The sequence below is a fragment of the Eschrichtius robustus genome, chromosome 2 (genome assembly GCF_028021215.1).
Source record: "Eschrichtius robustus isolate mEscRob2 chromosome 2, mEscRob2.pri, whole genome shotgun sequence".
Lineage (NCBI taxonomy): Eukaryota > Metazoa > Chordata > Mammalia > Artiodactyla > Eschrichtiidae > Eschrichtius > Eschrichtius robustus.
This window is the reverse complement of record NC_090825.1, coordinates 158,131,448-158,150,731: the sequence shown is the minus strand read 5'-3', so window position 1 is coordinate 158,150,731 and position 19,284 is coordinate 158,131,448. Positions and strand designations below refer to the sequence as shown.

Genomic DNA, 19,284 nt, shown 5'->3' with positions numbered 1-19,284 from the left:
GCATAATCTCTTTATTCCTACAGCTAAGTGGCTGCTAAGGGGCTTGCCTGAGGCCACACAGAGAGTCAATGGCAAGACCATGCTCTGAAAACAGGTCTTTTGAACTCCAGAATTCATTCCCTCAACCACTGCACTAACCTGCCTGTTTAAAGTCCAAGCTAACAGCATCCTTCAAAATCAGGGGCCTGGAGAGGGACTATGACTTGTCCAGGACCATCCAGAGCCTCTGTGGGGGGGCTCGGTCCTTTGTCCCACTTGCTGACACAATTCATAGCTGCCTTTGCATCCTTTCTCAAAGTGTACTCCATGGAACCCCAGTCCTGTAAGATGCCCCATAACAGAAGGGTTCCCTGGTCAAGTCAGTTTAGGAAGGGCTTTGTGCTCCTCTTGTTGATTGACAGCTGGGCAGGAACGCTTGGAAAACCCTGTCCTGCCCAGTCTTCTTGGTCATCTTACATTGCAAGCTATCCTTCATCTGGGAAAAGAGGGACTTTGATTCACTGTCATCAAGAGATACCTGAACCCCCAAGGCTCTTTCATCCCAAAAGACAATTGTTACCAAAGCAAGATTTCGCAAATGCTTCGTGCTCTCTGTCAAGAAAATGAGTTGCACGCTTGCATCTACATAATCATTCCATAAGACAGGATTTTTATTGCATACTCTTTTGTACTTTTTCGATTTCGTGCTGAGTGAATATATTAACTTTTCCGAAGATAAATTAAAGCTATAAAGCACACAAAGGAACACAGCTGCTGCTAAGCACCCTCACTGGGTCCTGGGCAGCTCCCACTCCTGCCCCAGTGCGGCTGAGACAAGCGCTGTTTTCCAGAGGAGCCCGACTCCAAAGCTATGGGAGAACGAAGAGGGAGGGACCCTCACCCACGGCAGACTCCGTATGACAGGTCCTCCGAGGGTGGTGCGGAATGGCTTCCAGAGCTGAACCTTGACGGTGAAACACATCAGAAACCACAACTCCTCTCCCTCCCACCACCTACCCCTCCTCCTGTGTTCCTGCCTCAGGGATCGCCCACTTCCCCCATCACACTTGACTCCCCGTCTCCCGAATGTCCCACATCCAGTCCAGTTCCTGAACTTCTTACACTTCTCTCCATCCTGCAACAGGCTTCCTCTCTCCCCGGCTCAGCCCTCCTCACGGTCTCCTTCCCTTCCGTCTCTAATCAAGTCCTCTCAACCAAAATTATCCTTCCTCACTCCCTCTAATCACCTTTCTCCCCTGCTCCAAACTTTTCAGTGGCTCCCCATTGCCAAACTGCATACAAAGGCTTCGAACAGACCATCTGGCCCTGAGCACTGCTGCCCCCTCCCCAGCTTCCTCTCTAACCACGCCCTGCTTCCCTCCCTCACACCTCCCATATCCACAGACCCACTCCGTTTTCCCTCATTTTGCATACGCAGTTCCCTCTTTCTGGAATGCCTTTCCCTGCCTTGCTAACTGATGAGCAGCCCCAAGGTCATCTTCTGTCCAGACACTCCTTCAGTGTTCCCACAGGAGGAGTTGACTCCTGCGCTGGCCTAGAGACCTCACTGGACGCTGCTCAGATCCTAGCCTAACCTCTGTAGCTCTCAGGGCCCATTATCTCTTTGCAGATCAGCCTCTCCCTCCAGACCAGGAGAGATGTGAAGGCAAGGTCCAGGTCTGATTCATCTCTGTGACCCCAGGACCTGTGAGCCCAGGGAAAGCTCAGGGGGCATTTCAGAAATGAATGAATGAGTGTGCCAGTGAATCACTGTAACCCCAGTGGCCTGACGTGGAAAGCCTGAGAGGTGGGGCAGGGTGCAAGGGGTAAACATATGGGCTAGAGAGCCTGGGTGTCAATCCAATGTAATCTTGGGCAAGTAACTTAACCTCTCTGGGCCTCAGTTCCCCCATCTGTAAATTGGGAATAATTACAGCACCTACACTACAGGGTCTGTGTGAGGCTTACACAGTGCCTGGCTCAAAGTATGTTAGCAAAAAAATGGCAGCAACTATTATCATGGAGGAGATAAAAGTCTGTCTTCTGCCCCTCTCATCATTGGGAGCCCCATATTCTGCCCTGGCCTGCCTTGGTCACCTCACAGGCCCCTCTCGGTCAATGTCCCCTAGATAGCCAGAGGGACACTGGCACCAATCTGGCCACCATCCTCTGGGCTTGGCTTGCCTCCACCTGTCCTGAAGTTCCAGCTTTAGTCTTCCCTCTTTAACTCAGAGTTGTCTTTGCCCAACTTTGCCCAGATCTTCTGGGGCATCAAGAGGGTTGGTCATTTTAAATATCTGCTGACATTTCCTGAGCACCTACTCTGTGCTGAGTACCCTGATTTATCCATTCATTCCCCTAACAAATATTTATTGGGTGTCCTTTGTGCCAGACCCTGTCCCCAGCACTGGGGATACAATGGTAGGTATAACAGTCAAGGTGCTGCCTTCACCAAATTTATGCTTAGTGAATAAGACAGACCCTAAACAAGCAAGGAAAGTACTGTCTAATTGTTTACTGCATTAAGTGCTATGAAGGAAGAGAATGTGGGCATTGCGAGAGTACAGTAATGGGACACTACTTTAGGCAGTCTGGCAGATAAAGAGGGCTGCAGACTTTTTAACACTCCTCTCAGCAAGATGTGAGAATTGCTCCCCTTGAATCTGGTGCATTCATCATGTTTTTATTTTCGTATTTTATGATGCTTTGACATTTTGGGGGCCTTGCTGGTCTGGGAAAGGCTGCCCCTATCAGGGCTAGCTAATTCCTAGAGATAACAAGTGATTTGTCTGCAAACACTCCTCTCATATATAAACCAACAAAATCAAAGCCTGTATTCCCAGCTGCCACCTTTATCAGCTCTCACACACCAAACCAATATTCCTGCTGTCTCAAATCTCCCCAGCACCAGGTACTGAATGTTTAAGCATGACTCCTATAACCTGCCAAAATTAGTCAAACTATCCAATCCTAAGCCTGCTCAGCTGCTTAACCTGCAGCTTCCTTCCCACCTTCCTTCCCATGGTAAATGCAGTAAGGGCTCTGGGCCCTGCTTTCCCCTCACTCCTTCTGCCTCCTGGCCAAACCTGGTGCTTCCCCATGTGGCCCTGCATGGTGTGGCATGCCCCCTCCTCTAGGGAACTGTGAGTAATAAAATCTTCCTTCAATGGCTTTAGCCTCTCCAGGTCATCATTCAGTCATCTGCATAAATTAAAAATCCTGGGGAATTCCCTGGCAGTCCAGTGGTTAGGACTCCGCGCTTTCACTGCCGAGGCCCTGGGTTCAATCCCCGGTTGGGGAACTAAGATCCCACAAGCTGTGCAACGTGGCCAAAAAAACCCTACAAAAATATACAATGGAGAAAAGATGGTCTCTTCAATAACTGGTGCTGGGAAAATTGGACAACTATATGTAAAAAATTAAATTAGAAAAATTTCTCATGCCATATACAAAAATAAACTCAAAATGGATTAAAGACCTAAATGTAAGACTGGTAAACCATAAACCTCCTAGTAGAAAACATAGGCAGAACACTCTTTGACAAAAATTGTAGCAATATTTTTTGATCTGTCTCCTAAAGCAAAGGAAATAAAAGCAAAAATTTTAAAAATGGGACCTAATTAAACTTAAAAGCTTTTGCACAGCAAAGGAAACCATCGACAACACGAAAAGACAACCTACCAAATAGGAGAAAATATTTGCAAATGATGCGACTGACAAGGGCTCAGTATCCAAAATACATAAACAGTTCATATAACTCAACATCAAAAAAACCAAACAACCTGATTAAAAAATGGGCAGAAGATGTGAATAGATATTTTTCCAAAGAAGACATACAGATGGCCAACAGGCACATGAAAAGATGCTCAACATCACTAATCATCAGGGAAATGCAAATTAAAGCCACAAAGAGATATCACCTCACACCTGTCAGAACAGCTATCATCAAAAAGAACAGAAATAACAAATGTTGATGAGGATGTGGAGAAAAGGGATCCCTTGTACACTGTTGGTGGGAATGTAAATTGGTACAGCCACTATGAAAACAACATGGAGGTTTCTCAAAAAATTAAAAATAGAACTAGCATATGACCCAGCAATTCCACTCCCGTGTATGTATCTGGAAAAAAATGAACACTAATTCAAAAACATAAATGCACCCCAATGTTCACAGCAGCATCATTTACAATTGCCGAGATACGGAAGCAACCTAAGTGTCCACCAACATATGAATGGATAAAGTTGTGGTACATATATATATACAAATACATACAGTAGAATACTACTCAGCCATAAAAAAAGAATAAAAATTTGCCACTGGCAGCAACATGGATGGACCTAGAGGGTATTATACTAAGTGAAATAAGTCATACTGTATCATATCATTTATATGTAGAATCTAAAAAATAAAACTAGTGAATATCACAAAAAAGAAACAGACACAGATATAGAGAACAAACTAGTGGTTACCAGTGGGAACAGGGAAGAGAGGGGCAAGATAGGGGTAGGGGATGAAGTACAAACTACTGGGTATGAAATAAATAAGCTAAAAAGATACATTGTACAACACAGGGAATATAGCCAACATTTTATAATAACTAGAAGTGGATTATAACCTTTAAAGGTTAGTTGTGAATCACTATGTTGTACACATGAAACTTATATAATATTGTATAGCAACCATACCTCAATAAAAAAAATAAAATAAAAATCCCACAGGTTTTACAATTAAGACATCTGGGCAGGCCCTGTGACTGATCAACAGAATATGGCACCAGAGATGCTGTGCCAGTTTCCAGGCCCTGGTCTCATGATATTGGGAGTTTCCCCTTCCTGCCTCTTGGACCACACTCTCTTGGGACTCAACAGCCATGCTATAAGGAAGCCCAAGCAGCTCCTTGAAGAGGTTCATGTGGAGAGGAACCAAAGCCCCTGGCCCACAGACCAGTCGAGCTCCCAGTCGATAGGCAACACCCACCTATGTAAGCAAGCCATGCATGTGAGCCATCCTGAAATGGTCCCTCTACCTCCAGATGTGCCATCCCTACTGAGCCCTGCCCAAATGGCAGATTTCCCATCATAATAAATGACTGTTGTTGCTGTTTGCCAGTGAGCCTTGGCATGGTTTGTTCTGCAGGAGTGGACAATGGGAAAACATAGGGTGGAGTCTCTGAGGAGGTGAAATGTCAGCAGAGATCTGAGGGGTGAGAAGAGGTGTAAGGAGTAGAGGAGGGCGCTTCCTGTTAACCATGGACAGTTCAACATTGATCTCCACTTCCTCCCTCTTGAAACCCCACTAAAATGATAGTAAAGATTTTAGAATTGGAATGAATTGATGAGACACGATCACCTTATCAAGCTAATGATAGTTAAAACCAGAGTAAGGGGGCTTCCCTGGTGGCGCAGTGGTTGAGAATCTGCCTGCCAATGCAGGGGACACGGGTTCGAGCCCTGGTCTGGGAAGATCCCACATGCCGTGGAGCAACTAGGCCCGTGAGCCACAACTGCTGAGCCTGCGCGACTGGAGCCTGTGCTCCGCAACAAGAGAGGCCGCAATAGTGAGAGGCCCGCGCACCGCGATGAAGAGTGGCCCCCGCTTGCCACAACTAGAGAAAGTCCTCGCACAGAAACGAAGACCCAACACAGCCAAAAATAAATAAATAAATAAATAAATTAATTAATTAAAAAAAAAAAAAACCTGAGTAAGGATGGGGGTAAAGAACACCCACAGGAAGCAAGCTCAAAACCCCAACAAGCCTGAAGGATTGAAGGTTCTAGGACCCTCTGAGAGCAGAGGTATGCAGTGGCCTGAAGGCAGGAAACTGGCTGAAGGTTTGCATGAGAAGCACTTAGACTCCGGACACTACTTCCTCATTCTCACCCTAGAGCACAAGGAGGCTGCTTCCTGGGAAGGCTGAATCAGAGAGCTCTGGACTCAGGGACATGAGGCCCAGTGGAGGTAGGGGCACCATAGCAAGACAGGGGGTTAAGTGAAAGACCACACACTAAATGGTGACACTCTCAGCCTCTTTTCCCCAATCAGTCCCAAGAGCACTGGCTGATGATCTGACCCCTCCCCCAACAACCAGAAATAAAAATCAGAGAAAGCTGACCCACTTAAGAGAAAAGCCCCACAGATTCTGAACTGCAGGAGCCTCCATTGGATCACTCTATGGTGTGGCGTCCAGGAAACAAGCCCCACCCACAGGGCCCCAGTCAGCTTTTTGGAGCCTCCTTCTTAGTTAGAGCCAGCCAGGGATCACCAGGCGTCGAAAGGAAGACAGAGGCAATGGCACCCATCGTTTCAGGAATTTAGCAAACTGGTTGGCATTATGTCGGCAGCTTGAAATCAGCGGGGATGGAAGTATTTACACCGTGGAAGTAAGCAAACACATCAAATCATGGAAACCTGCACACCAGTGACAGACACTGAAAAACCCAAACCAAATCAAACAAAAACATGGAAAAAAGCAGCTCAGAGGCCGGTTTTTGTTCTAAATCTTGTAGTATTATTTGGAATGTTTACATTAAATATCCATGTTACTTTGATAGAGCGAGCACTGTTATAGGGTCCTTCCAGGTTGTACGGACAATACAAGAGATGGCCCCGGGTCAGGTAAGAATCAGGTGTGTTCCAGGAATTGAAAGAGGGGCTGTGTGGCTGGAGCACAGGGACAGAGGGGAGAGGGGTGGGAGATGAGCTTGGAGAAGTAGGCTGGGGCCAGATCATGCTGGGCCCTGTAAGACATGGTGAGGATGGTTTGTTTTATTCTAAGAAAAACAGAAGATCGTTTCAGGGTTTTGAGCGGGGGAGCGACAGGGATTCACTTACTTTTCTAAAAGATCTTTCCAGCTGCTGTGTGCCAGTGGGCTGAAATGGTGGCAGCAGGGCTGGAGAGAAGAGGCGAGAGTAGAGATATATTTTGGAGGCCGGATGTTTGGAATTCACATAATTTAATATCCTTTTGCAGACAGAGACACTGGAGCTCAGACTGATCTGCTAAGGATCTCACAGCTAGAAATGAGTGGGATTCAAACACAGTTCTCCAAGCTCAAGGCCCTGGTCTCTCCCATGCACAGAGGGAAGGGTGCAGCCCCACCTTCCGCCAGGACCCCAGCAGGAGAGGAAAAACCCAGTTCAGCTGTGGACTCAAAATCTTTAAAACATGCGCCCTCTTTGACCCAGTAATCTAACTAACCTAAAATAAAGAAACTTTTTGCAGAAAGTTGTTCATCACAAGCGATTATTTCTGACCTTGGAAAATGGAAGTAACCTAAACATGAAACACAAGCAAATGCTTAAGAAAAATGTGGCCGAACCCTTGGCAGAACATGTGGCAGCCATTCGACATCGTGGTGTTGAACAGTAAGAGCTGCCACGTAAGGAACAGCTACGACGTGCCAGACCCTGGCCCGGGTGCTATGTAACACTCACAAGAGCACTGAAGGGTAGAAGCCATTATACCCACTTTACACCCGGGGAAACTAAAGCTCAGAGAGGTGAAGAGCCTTGCTTGAGTTTACAGAGCTGAGAAGCTGCAGAGCTGCGCTGGGCAATTCACTGCCCTTCCCTGAGCCTATTTCCTCATCTGTAGGATGGGAATGATACCTCCAATAAGTGATAAGTTGGGGGCGGGGGGGGCGGCGAATGAGAATGGAATGTGCCAGCTCAGTGCCTGGCACACAGTAGGTGCTCAGCAAATGCAAATCCCTTCCTTGTGCATCTTGTGGAGCCATCTTCACTTTATGACTGCTACTCCCAGCGCGGTCACCACAGAAACCGCTCCCGTCTCTCCCCTGTGCCCATCATCCTGCCCATGCCCTGAGATTGAGTGTAGAGGTCAAGAACAGGGCAGGGCTGTGTGTGGATGACGCCAAGGACTGTATTTCTGGGTCATCACCTGCAGTGGGACTCTAGCCAGTGCCCCTGGGGAAGTGGCTGTGAAAACTGTTGGCTTGCCAAGGTCTCCAAAGATGATAGCTGGGGACAGCCCACATGCTGGACAGCAGGGCTATGCTCAGCCAGGTTGGGAAATGCAGATGGACCCGCTTCTTGGGAGGAATTAATAAGCCCTCAGTTCTCAGAGTCACGTGTGCTGAGCCACAGTCCTCAGTGAGACGACGACTGTGCTGTGGGGATGGCGATGCCGTGAGAGTTGCTGGCGTGATGGACTTGGGGTCCAGAGTAGTGCATGACTGAGGCGGTCCAGGAGCTGGTTGTGGAGGTGGGTGGGGGACAAGGAGAGCAGTTGGGTTAGGGGTAGGGATGGCAGAGGGGATGGAAGTGGTGATGGTGGTGGGGATGGACGCAACAGTGATGTTTTTGATGATGCGGGTGGGGATGCAGATGGAGCTGGTGGTGGTGATGGTTGTGGGGCGGAGATGATGATGGTGGTGGGCTGATAGCGGAGATGCAGATGGAGCTGGGGTCCTGTGATGCTGATAGACTGCTGGCATCCACTGTGTGAGCAAAATCCAGGACCCTTAACACTGGCCAGATGCAGCTAGCCTTGGCACCCCCTTGGGGTGTGATCTTGGACCTAACACCCTCACCTCTTTTGCTCCCTCGTTTCCCCTCCTTTAGAGGTGAATCAGCAGCCATAGGACTATTGGGCACTTAAATGTGTGGCCGCAGGTGTGCCAGCTGTGCTCCTCACCAAGTCAAAGTGCAGTAGGGAAGACAGGAGACTCCTGTCCTGGGATCCAGTCCCCCGGGGAAGGGAGCAGGCATGATGGCCGAGTGCTGTGGCTGGAACTTTGCACCCTTTACCACTGATTCCTCAGCACACTGTGGTCCCGGATGGGAAGTGACGCGACCCAGTGCGTAACGGGATCAGAACTCAGAGCAGGATGTCTGTGCTCTCTCCTGCCAGCCTTCTGGTTTTCTCTTCCCCTTTGGCCAGACTCTCCCACAGGCTGTGCAGAGCCCCCAGGGTCGAGATGGGGGCAGAACAGCCTTAACCACAGGCTTCATTCTGCAGGGTCCCTGAGGCCTCCACCTCCAGGCCCCCTTCCCCCACCCAGCTCTACCCATCACTCATCATAGTTTCTTCTGACTCCCCCCTCCCATTCTCATGGGGCCTCGAGAGGCCTGTGACCCTTACTCAGAGCAGCACGGTGACCTTTGATGTTGTGTGTGAGGCACACGCAGTCTTTTACCTGCGTCAAGCCCTCACCGTCCCCCGGGAAGGAAGAGAGGGCTGTCAACCCCTTCAGGCCTGAGTCCCAGGGAAGCTCAGGCTCCTGTTCAACATGCCACGCCAGTCGGGGCAGAGCCGGGACGCCACCCCGCTGCCTCCCAGTCCAGCACTCTTTCTCACTGCCTCGCCACAGCCCTGGCTTTCACGCAATCTTGCCTCCTCCTTGTCACAAAAACTTTTATAAACACACGCTCATTTGATCATAATGAGGTCAAAGTTCTACAGTCAGAGCATCATCCTCTGGATTCGGTCACCTGAGAAAAATGCGCAGAGCCCGTGTGAGCTGGGGAAGGCACAGGCTGAACCTGCCCCACCAGTGAGCCTGCCCACCCACGTCACCAGGCGCGGCCACTCCCAAGCTCAAACCTCCGCCATGGCTCCCACTGGCTGCGGAAGCCACTTCCTGTTCCTCCGCTTGGCAAGCTAGGGCCTCACAGCTGCTGGGTCTCTTCCCACACAAGCCGTTCTTCCCCTCCTGTGGCCCACGGGCATTGAATGCTCCTGTTCTCAGTACACAGCCTGTTTTCCTGCCTCCAGACATTTGCATATGCCGTGCCTTCTGCCCAGGACACCTTCCCTAGTCTTCTGCATATGTGCAAATTCTCTCTATCCTCCAAGGCCAGGTCAGGTCTGGAACCAAGTTCAGGCGTTGGTGGCCCCTCCACTGGCCCCTAAGCTGCTGGTACGCCAGCAGGGGCAAGGGACAGAGCGAGCACCAATGAACAAGAAGTGAATGGAGTAAAATAGATAACCAGCAAGGACCTACTGTATAGCACAGGGAACTATACTCAATGTTTTGTAATAACCTATAAGGGAAAAAAACCTGAAAAAAGAATATATGTATAACTGAATCACTTTGCTGTACACCTGAAACTAACAACATTGAAAATACTATTAAATTGAAGAAGAAGAAGAAGAAAAGAGGAGGGGAGGGGGAGGGAGAGGGGGAAGAGGAGGAGGAGGAGGAGGAGAAGGAGAAAGAGAAGGAAAAGAAGAAGTGAATGGAGTTGCCCATGGGCTGTACTGGGGAAGGGACCCGACAGGGCCCAGGCCAGTCCCTTCCCCAGGGCTCCGTCGTGCCAGGCAGCCCTAGGCCGAGGCATGGGAGTGAAGGAGGCATGGCTTTCTCCAGGCCCCAGTCCCTTCACAGCTGAGCCCTGGGGCTCTGCTTTGCTCCTCTCTGACTCTCAGTTTGTCTCCTGAAAAATGAGACTATCTACATTCTAGAAATTACAGCTTCTTTTCCCCCAAGCCCCCTCCCCCAAGCTGTCTCTACACTTCGCCTTTCCCAGCCCTCAAAAAGTGCTTGGGGAAGGGTCAAAAAGGATGCAGAGGTGAATTAGAGTGGCTCTGGCCCCCACCCCATGAGACATGCAGGCCCTTGGGCCTGTCCCTTTGGGTGGGGCATACCCACCCCCTGCGGCAGCCACAGCTCTCAACAGCCCACGGCTCCAAGACTTTCTAGAATTCAGAGGCACGGGGAGTGTGGACCCTAGGACTGCTCAGGGCCTCCAGGAGGGTCAGAGAGGGCGGTGGCCCTCCTCACCCATGGGCCCCCTGCAGGCAGGCTCAGCCACCAGCCACTTCCAACTGACCACAAACTCTCACTTCTGCTTTCTCGCCTTCTTGTTTACTTCTCACAGTTGTTTCCCAGCTGTAGGAATTATCATTCTGGGGTCCAGGTGAGGAAACTGAGGCTCAGAGAAGCTCAGAGAGGGATGGCCCAGAGGAAGGGACAGAGCGTTAGACCCAGACTGGCTCCCAAACCAGGAGCCCCTGGGCAAGCCTTGGTCTGGGCTCCACTTGATGCCACCAGGGCCCTGGGGCCCCTCCAGTCCCATCCCCAGGCTGCTTCCCTGGCAAACAGACATGGAGTCAAATGACCTGAGTTTGGATTGCCGCTTTTCACTTACCCCAGGCAAGCCCTTATCCTCCCGGCCTCAGTTTCCCCCCTGAGAATAGGGTGTGGATAAGAGCCAGAGTCCACACACTGGTCACAGCCTATTTCCATAAGTTGGATCTCAGTGTTCCCCAGGTCCCTGCTTTTGTGCCTGGTGCCCCAACCCAGCAGTCCCTGCCTCAGGGAAGAGGCCCAGGCCCGGCTCAGCTCTCAGCCAAGTCTCCACCTGGTACCCCAGGGCAAAGAGATGTGTCGGGGCCTGGGAATGTGCCAGAGCTGGGGGCCACCTGTAGTGAGTCCCAGCTAGACACTTCCTAGTCTGGGCCGAGGAGGCACCGGACTTCATTACCGACCACAAGCCAAACTGCTCTGGGGCTCTCCAGCGTCTTTCCTGCACTATTACCGTCCCCATTCTACAGATGAGGAAACTGAGGCCCAGAAGAGTTATGGAGCCCACCCAAAGTCAGGATGGAGCTGGGATCTGAACCCAAGCAGCTGGAGTTGGAGCCCAGTCCTTTCTCTTTGAGCTCTGGAGCCCCCTGGCTCAGCCACCCTGTCTTCCCCCCTTTAGGCTTCCCGTGAAAGGGGCCGGGACGTGTGAATTCATTTTTCTAGGGCACCTGCCTCCCTTCTGTCCTGAGAAGAAACCTCATTGGATCCAAATCACCCAAGGCCTTAGAAGGGAAGGGAGCCATCGGAACCTTGGGAATAGGTATTACTAGCCTCACACTGCAAGAGACACTGAGGCCTTGCGGCCAGGCTGGGACTCACTCCAGGTCCACTCAGCTCAGCTCCAGTGCTTGCTCCCTCCTCCCAGGCTCCCACCCAGCTGCGGGGGAGACCCCCAGAGCTCCCCATGGCCCCAACCACCCCACTCGGTCCCTACCCCTGGCCAGGAGACCCCGCGCCCCTGCTGCAGAGGAGCCGTGCCCTCCCTACCTGTGCCCCGGAAGGGGCCCCGGAGGCAGATGATGGGCCCTGCGGCACAGGTGGGCACCTTCTGGGGCCTGCAGTGGTGTGGCCAGCAGACTTTGACACCACCTCCGCCTCCCCTGAGCAATCATTAACCCTGAGAGAGACCACACCTCCTGGGACGGGAAGGGCTCCTCAGGAGGCCCGGACCACAGCTGAGGAGAGGGTAGGAGGGCAGGATCAAGGTGCCAGTCCCTGTGCTCGCAGGCCTGGAGGCCTAGGTCACAGTAGCCAGGGCCTGGCAGAACCGAGCCCGGAGAATGTGGGAACCAGGCCCAGCCCTGGGGCAGGAGGGATGTGGGGAGGGTGAGCCCTCCATCCCCTCCTTGCTACAAGAGTCTTCAGTGACAGAGGACCTGTGAGGAAGGTAAGAAAGGCAATAGGTCAGGGAAGGGAACAATAAAATAGTGTAATAGTCAAACACGAGGTCTTCACTGAGGAGTGAAGGCAACCTTGATTGTTCCCCTCGTTTGAGGCCCTCAGAGGGTATCTAGCCGGCCCCCCAGGAGCTCATCCACCCTCAGGCTGGCTTTAAATATCTTCCCAGAACCCACGGCCTCCCAGGAGAGGCCAAACCCCCAACTCCTCCTCCAGTCTCAGGCCCAACCATCCCCGTGTTGACACAGGAGAAAGGGAATCTCAAGTTCTTGGGGCTGGGAGGCCTGGGGAAGTCATCGCCCCTCTCTGAGCCATGCTGCCTGTGTCTGGACCATGGGGCGCTGGGTCCTCCCGCACCAGGGGCCAGTGAGGGTGGCCAGGGAGACACCTAGCCCAGGATGGGCACTCAGTGAGGCCTGGAACAACCAAAAGAGATCATGAGATGCAAATACACTCTCAGCTCCAGGGAAGTCCTAGGGGAGGATGTCCTTGTGTCTCCTGAGTGGGGTTGGAATCAGCATTTATTGATCACCTACGGTGTGCTTTACATCATGGTCTCTCTGATGTCTGACATTGCCCAGGAGAGGCAGGTTCCATTATAACCATGCCTACACTACAGAGAAGTGTCATGGGGCTCAGAGAGGGGAAGTGACCGTAAGCCAGGAACCAACTCTGACCACAGCACCAAGGCCCTGCAATGAGGGAAGAGTCCTCCTCGCTCACCTCAGCCCTCCCCATTTCTCCTCACCCAGTGCGGCCTCCTCCACACTTCCCCCTGCCCACCCCCTGTTCTGGCCACCTAGCAGCTCTCCTCACTTCCCTGGTAACAACACCCAGTTTTCCTTTGGGGAACTTCCTCGCCCCTCCTTCTCCTTACCCCATGGGGTGCATGTGATGAGGCCTGACCAGGCCGGCACAGCATCCCCCTGGCCAGAGCTGCTGGTTTGAGTTTGGGCATGTGACCAAAGCTGGGTCAGTTAGAACCAGTGGGACTCAAATAAAGGACTTTTGTTGGAACTGCTGAGCATGAGAACCTCGTTGCTCCCTGCTGGGATGTCCAAGCTGTGAGAAAGCGACTTCCAACAGCTGTCTGTCTTACTACCATGAGGGAAAGATCTACAGAGAAATAATCCAAGACTGAGTAAAGCAGAGCTGAGAAATGGAGACACGTGGACTTCTCAAGACTTTGTGTGAGCCCCTAGATGTAGCCATGCCTGAAGCCATCACCACCAGACTCTTCCATTATTGAAACAATACATTCATTTTTTTTGCTAGGTCTGGTTGAATTAGTCTGTCCTGACTACAATGCCCCTCAGGCAGGAAGTTCCCCATCCTTTTACCACCCCACCCAGACGCTAAGGACGGGGCACAGAGTTAGGGTCAGAGAGGCCAGAGTTTGAACTTGGCTTGGCCATCTCCCTGTTAAGCCTCCTGGAGTCCCCACTTCTCCCTGTAGCATGATATTGGACATCTGCATTCATAACTTAGAGAAAATAATATTACTTACTTCACAGGATTCTTGTGAGGATAAAACCAGATCACTGAGATACTGTTCCTGGCATGGGGACTGGCACATAGCAAGGACCCCACCCACCAATTGTTTGAGCTCCCAGGGCATTGAATCCATAGCTTGCTCAGGACACATGCCCACTGTCTTGTCGTCATCCTGGGTGGCCCTCTCCTCATGGCAGGTGCCACACCTGACTTACACTCAATAGATATATGTATCAGGTAGTTACAATATGCCAAGCACTTTGTTTCCTAAACCTCCAATTTTAAAACAGATTATCAAAATATATATGCTATGTGTATACCCGTGTTCATAGCAGCATTATTCACAATAGCTAAAATGTGGAAGCAACCCAAATGTCATTGACAGATGGATGGATGAGCAAAGTGTGGTCTATACGCACAATGGAATATTAGTCAGCCTTAAAAAGGAAGGGAATTTTGACACATGCTACAAATGCTATAAATGAACCTCATTACGCTAAGTGAAACAAGCCAGTCACAAAAAGACAAAAATTGATTCCACTTATGGGAGCTACTTAGAGTAGTGAAAATTATAGATAGAAAGGAAAATGGTAGTTACCAGGGGCTGAGGGAGGGAGGAATGGGGAGTAATTGTTTAATGGATACAGACTTTCAGTTTTGCAAGGCGAAATGAGTTCTGGAGACAGATGGCAGAGATGTTTGCACAACAATATGAGTGTACTTAATACCACTGAACTGTACATTTGAAAATGGTTAAGATGGTAAACTTTATGTTATATATTTTACCACAATTTTTAAAAATTGGAAAAATTATGTGCTACAACAAGCTTAAAAAGTGAAGAAACCTGGATGAAAGGGAAACAAATGAGAAAAATGAGGAAAATTTAGGCCTGAGTAGAGTCCATAAAATATTTAAATATTTGCCTTGAAGTTCTGGGTAAATGTCAGAGGTGGGCCATGAATTGGGTTCTGAGCTTCCCAGCAGGCAAGGCAAAGGGGGAAACAGGATCTGGGATCCATTAAGTTCAGCATCCATGCAACAGAGATGGGGGGTGGGAGAGAGAGAGAGGAATCGCGAGCCAGGATCTGGGAGCTATGGTGCAATTCTTAATACCTAAGAGGTGTTTCCTCTTGTGTGTCTCCAAGGAAAGGATGCTGCAGGAGGTTGGATGGCACTTGACATGGCTATTATAACATAGCTGTCAAGAGATCAGGTTCAGGGTCGGGGCTGGGTTCAACTGTAGTGAGGCAAGTTACAGAATCTCTCTAAGCCTCAATTTCCTCATCTGTAAATTATGGGTTATGTATGAAACCTACCTCAGAAGGTGGTGGTAAGGATGAAATGAAGTCATGCACTTAAAGTCCTGAGCACAGTGACTAACACAGAGTGAAGGCTCATGGAAGATTAGCTTTGTAGTGGTGTGGTGGGATCACTGGTGGCTTAACTGGTAGGCGGAGAGGTAGGCAACACTGCCCAAAGCTCCAGGCTCCAGGCCCACCCCAGACCAAGGGAGCTAGCCTGGTCTCTCTGCCCAGGACCAGGTAGGGCAGACCCCAACCTAAGGCCCTGCTCTCCCTCCCTGCTCTGACCGCTGGGGCCAACAGCTCTGGATCACTGCTCCGACCCCCACAGGGCATGTCCTGGCCTGCCCAGACCTTTGGCCAGTGTGTGGATGAGCCGGGTGTGGCCAGATGGTGCCACTACCATCTCAAGGGGCACCTGTCTGCCTGCCACAAGGCAGCCTGAAAAGCTCACTTGGCTCTGGGCTGTGATGATCCAGGTCTGAGTCACAGATCCAGACCCAGAGTCAGTTTTGGGTACTGGCGGACGGCCAGGCACACAGTAGGGCTAAGAGGCCAGAATGTGGACTCAGATGACCTTGGTCCTAATCATCTCCCTACCGTTTACCAGCTGGGGGCCTTGGGCAAGGGAGTTCATCTCCCTGACCCTCAAAGTCCTCATCTGTAAAATGGGCACAACAGCAGAAACCAACTCATAGGTTTGGTATAAAGATGAAACAGGTAACATGGTAAAGCACCAGCACAGGGCAAGTGATAAAGAGGTGTGCACCTGAGGTAGCAATTCAGACACACATCAGGGATCCTTTGTAGCCACTGTCTCAGGGGTGTGGTTTTTAAAAGTTTTGATCAGAAAAATTTCTCATTGCTTGTCTTTGCTGGCAACCTACTGTGTGCACTCACTATATGCTCAGAAATTGATCAAGCTGAAATCAAGTCCTCACTTGCCCTCTGACCAGCTGTATGATGTCCGACAAGTCACTCATCTCTGAGCTGCCACTTCTTCATCAGCAACATGGAGGCACCACCCCTCCCCCACAGCGTGCAGCTTCAGAGGTGACCTAGAGAGCCTGGGCTGAGTGTGGCTCTTTTTTGTGCATCTGTCTGATCCCTCCTCAACCTTCCAGTCATCCATCCCTGTTGCACACAGCTTTGCAGAGTAAAAGTTTCTTTCATCGCTCTGTCTTACAGCTGAGGGACCAGCCCAAGAGGAGCCCCTTGGTGTCAGAGACAACCTCCCACCTTAGAAAGAACTTGGGGACCCATAAGACCAACTCCTCACCTCCCTCCAGACCACTGAGCCCCTTCCCAGGGCACACAGTCCCTCTAAAGGACCCCTTCCAAGGGGCTGTTCTGCCATGGCTTGCACACCTCCAGTGATGGGGAGCTCACCTCATCCCATGACCTCCACTCTATGGCCCCAACTTTATTTGTTTTATTGAGTTGAGAGCTGCCCGGCCACTTCCACGGGGCTGGACTTTTGGGAGCACCAGGCCCCACTTCCCCCCTCTGCTCTGAGACAACTCCCCCAGGGCCTTCCCTCGGGCTCTTCCCATCACTCCCCACCACCACCATCCCAGGCCCGCATTGTGGCCAGGCAGACCTGGGTTCCCATTCCAGCTCTGTCCCTTCCTGGCTGTGTGCCCTAGGGCAAACGACTCTCCACTTCTGAGCCTCAGTTTCCACATCAGGAAAATAGGGGGAAGTGAAATAACATGTGCTTGTTTTCTGTCAGTCCAGTTCGTGGAGCTCTGAGATGGAACAGGCCTCTGAGCCCTCTAGGAATGCAACCTGGTGTCACACGGCCCTCCTGGGGTCCCCTGCCACTTCTGTGTCCATTCAACAGACAGGGGCTTACTGCTCACCTTGGCCAGGCACTGTGCTTGGCGGTGGGCACTGGTGGGGTGGGCACGAGCATCCCTGCCCCCACTGAGGGAGACTCTGTATGAGAGCAGAGTAGGCCAGGCCAAGAGGAAGGAAAGGGAAGCCCAGGCAGAGGGAACAGTGTGTCCAAACCCCACTGTGGAAAGAACCGGGCCCTCAGGGGAACTGAAAGACCAAGGTGGCTGGAACTCAGGGGTCATTTGTTCAAAGGATTGGGTTTCAAAAACTACTGTACATTCATACAATGAATTACTAGCCAGCAAGTTAAAAAACAAACACAACAAAACAAAAACAAAAAAACAAAAAACTTACCTGTGCTCATTGTAGTATTATTCACAATAGCCAAGACTTGAAAACAACCTAAGTGTCCAGCAGTAGATGAATGGATAAAGAAACTGTGATATATATATATATATATATATATATATATATATATATATATATATATATACACACACAATGGAATATTATTCAGCCATAAAAAGTAAAGAAATCTTGCCATTTGTGACCATATGGATAGTCCTGGAGGGCACCTTCCTAAGTGAAATAAGCCAGATAAAGAAAGACAAGCACTGCATGATCTCACTTATGTGTAGACCTTTTTTTTTTTAAAGTCAAATACATAGAAACAGGTTGTAGAATGGTGTTCGCCAGGAGCTGTGGGCTGGGGGAAACTGGGAGGTGTTGCTCAAAAGATACAAACTTTCAGTTATAAGATGAGTAAGTTCTAGGGATCTAATGTACAGCAAGGTGACTATAGTTAACAGTACTGTATCTATCTTTTTTTTTAAATAAATTTATTTGTTTTTATTTATTTATTTTTGGCTGCGTTGGGTCCTCGTTGCTGCGCACGGGCTTTCTCTAGTTGTGGCGAGTGGGGGCCCCTCTTCGCCACGGTGTGCGGGCTTCTCATTGTGGTGGCTTCTCTTGTTGTGGAGCACCGGCTCTAGGCGCACGGGCTTCAGTAGTTGTGGCACATGGGCTTAGTTGCTCCATGGCATGTGGGATCTTCATGGACCAGGGCTCAAACCCGTATCCCCTGCATTGTCAGGTGGATTCTCAACCTCTGTGCCACCAGGGAAGCCCTGGATCTATCTTATACTTGAAAGTCGCTATGAGAGTAGAGCTTTAATGTTCTCACCGAAACAACAACAAAATGGCAACTGTGTAGGTGAAGGATGTGTTAACTAACCTTATCTTGGGAAACATTTTGCAATATATACATGTATCGAATAATATTGTACACCTTAAACTTATGCAATGTTATATGTCACTTAGATCTCAGTAGAGCTGGGGGCAAAAAAAGGACAGACTACTGATACACAACACCAGTTGGATCTCAAAAAACATGATGCAGAATGAAAGAAGGCAGTATTTATACAGCCAGCCATTCCATTGACATGAAGTTCTAAACATGAAAAACAAATCTATAGTGATAGGAACCAGATCGATAGTTATGACCAGAGTAAATTGACTCGAAGGCGGTGAGAGGAAACTTTCTGAGGTGATGAAAATTTTCTAGATCTTGATTGGATTTTAGTTATACAGAGGTATACATTTATGAAGAAGGCACTAAGCTATACACGTAAGATTTGTTTATTTTACTGTAGAGTTACAAAGTATACCCTAAATTAGGCTTTAATGTAGTTCTGATTTAAAAAGAAAAAAACAAAAACACAAATACAAACAAAAAAAAACCAAAAAACAAATAAACTTGTTTGTTAAAGGATGAACCAGAGTGGGGTAGAAAGCAGCCTCTGAATGTCCCGCCTGAGCCCTGTCGCTTCCTAGCAAAATCCCTTAGCTGGCTATGTCTCGGTTTCAAATCTATAAAAGAGGGACAATAATAATATTCCCTCACTGGGTTGCTGGACTTTATGGACCAACTAAGTTAATTCATTTTAAGCACTTAGAATATTGTTTGGCACATGGAAAGAGCTCAACAAATGCAAGCTTTAAAAAACAAATCGGCCTCGAGGTAGCGGGTCTAAAACAGCCCTCTGCAGAGGTGCCAAGTCCTGGGCTGAGAAAAGGGGGCCTCCTGAGGGCAGCCTCTGAGAGGTGAGGACTTCAGGGACTACAACTCCCGGGACGACCCAGCCGGAGCGGGGCGCACTGGAAGTTGTAGTCCTCGTCGGCTAATTATACCCAAGGATGCAGGCAGCGGCGATCCCCTCT

At 49.9% G+C, this 19,284-nt stretch overlaps 1 protein-coding gene across 1 annotated transcript in view; it reads right to left on the bottom strand.

Annotated features, from left to right (window-relative positions):
- The window catches only part of CDHR2 (cadherin related family member 2), a 39,339-nt gene extending 27,263 nt beyond the window's left edge, over nucleotides 1-12,076 (bottom strand). Inside the window, exon 1 of the mRNA XM_068536420.1 lies at nucleotides 12,019-12,076. The gene's annotated coding sequence lies outside the window, so the exon portion shown is untranslated. The remainder of the gene's footprint in view (nucleotides 1-12,018) is intronic.
- Nucleotides 12,077-19,284: the final 7,208 nt, after the last annotated feature.